The sequence below is a fragment of the Neovison vison genome, chromosome 1, assembly GCF_020171115.1.
Source record: "Neovison vison isolate M4711 chromosome 1, ASM_NN_V1, whole genome shotgun sequence".
In the NCBI taxonomy this organism is placed as follows: Eukaryota; Metazoa; Chordata; class Mammalia; order Carnivora; family Mustelidae; genus Neogale; species Neogale vison.
Window position 1 is genome coordinate 273,369,808 of NC_058091.1, and position 2,262 is coordinate 273,372,069.

Here is a 2,262-nt window from a genome sequence, read left to right on the forward strand (position 1 = left end):
CAGAGATAGGCCCACTACTCTCTAGAAATGAGAGGGATCCTAAAGACATCTTGCCTAAACTCTGTCTTCTAGGAAGCTGAGGCCCAGAGATGGGAAAGGGCCTGCCCAGTCAATGCTAAATATGGGATTCCAGCCCTGGGCACAGGACTCCACGCCCCTCTCCACTCCATTTGAATCTCAGAGATCATCTGGTCCAACACCTCATTTATAGTTGAGCTAACTGAGGTACAAAGAGAGCAGGTCACCCAGCCCAGGAGTGCTCGGTACAAAGACGAAGGTTCATGGTCATTGCTTCTCATTGAAGAAAAAAGGAAATATTGTCTATTGCATTTCCATGCTGAGACCATCCAGCCCATATCACAGATGAAAACACCCACATCATCTGACTTCTTTCAGCACCAAAGGCATTTTGCAGGGAGAGCTGGGTCTTGCCTTGACTATTACTTCACTTCTACGTTCCCCAATAAAAACAGACATGCTTGATTCCCGAGGTCACTCTGAAGTCCTCATTCAGTGAGGACAACCAGGGAGGAGAATTTCAACCCTGCATGCAAAGGACAGAGGAATCCAAAGGGATTCTAAGCCAGCCCCTTCTGCTGCCCATTGGTGGTGCTGGCCTGAGAAAAACCCAAGGGAAAGTCCACAGTGAAAGCCCAAAGGCGAGCTACACCAAACCATTCTGTCATGAAGCTGCGTAACCTCACTCGACTCTCAGAGTCCGCAGATCATACCAATGTCCCTCAAGCAAAATTCTATTATGCACTCTCTTCAGACGGCACGCTGTGACCAACCCTCTATCACAGATACTCATTTTTCAGCCTGTTTACTCCTGGATGTGAGGATGATCCATGTCTCTAGGCTGAACTGCCCCTGCCCCTGCACCCCCGCCACTTTGCAGTTAGGCACTGGGATGCTACTGAATAAGCGGAGAAGGATGAACAGGTGTCAGTGGGGCAGAATCAATACAGGAGAAGCTTAGGGGGGGAATTTGCCCAAATTGTCCTAAACTACATCTCTCTTACCTACTTCGTGCATGACGAATATTTTTTTTTTAAAAGATTTTATTTATCTACTCGACAGAGAGAGATCACAAGCAGGCAGAGAGGCAGGCAGAGAGAGAGAGAGAGTGAAGCAGGCTCCCTACTGAGCACAGAGCCCGATGCGGGACCTGATCCCAGGACCCCGAGATCATGACCTGAGCCAAAGGCAGCGGCTTAACCCACTGAGCCACCCAGGTGCCCCATGACGAATATTTTTTTAAAGGCAAAGCCAAAAAAAAAAAAAAAAAAAGATGTGGCCTTCTTTCACATTTTTAAAGTTGAGGAACTATATCGGCAGTTGTTCACATCAAAAAAATTTTAATTTGGGGTGACATGAGTGGGGGCGCAGATGGGGTTTTAGGGAGAGAAGCCCACCTTCACCTCTCTCATAGCCATGGTCAGCCCCCAAGCACTCAGCCGAAGGAAAAAGACCCAAAACATGAAGCCAGGTAGCCAGCTCATCCTGGATTTCCCATCAAAGTTGGTACCTTGCACTTCCCAGCCAGCCACCTGCGCCACGCGGGGGCACTGCAGTTCTCCATGTGCAGACAAAAGGAGGCAGCCCAGGGATGCCAAGCCGGTGAGCCTGTCTCAGGGAGCTCCGGCAGTGAAGGGTGGGTTAGACAAAACCATCTGTTCCTGGAGCACCCCTGAAGAAGGATTAAGAAGACACTGTCTTGGCGAAAGCCAGATCTTTTTTTTTTTTTCCAATTTATTTATTTTCAGAAAAACAGTATTCATTATTTTTTCACCACACCCAGTGCTCCATGCAAGCCGTGCCCTCTATAATACCCACCACCTGGTACCCCAACCTCCCACCCCCCCACCACTTCAAACCCCTCAGACTGTTTTTCAGAGTCCATAGTCTCTCATGGTTCACCTCCCCTTCCAATTTACCCAAATCTTAACCAAAATCCAAGTTGCTACATTTACAACCCTAGTGAGAACATGGGAGCCTCTATCCCTCCAGAGTACAGGGCATCTGGCCGGTTCTGAGCACAGGGATACTGCAAACACACCTTCTTTAGCGGAGAAGTTACTGCACACCCTCCTCATTTGCTTCTGATTTTTCAATTACACTGGTATAATGTACTTAAAATCTGGCTTTTATTTGGAAAGATAAACACAGCAGTTTGGTAATTTCATTGCTATGTCAATTTGCAAAGAAAATTCTATGTAAACTCAGTGACTGGCCCACTGCCACCATCGCAGCCAGCAGCAA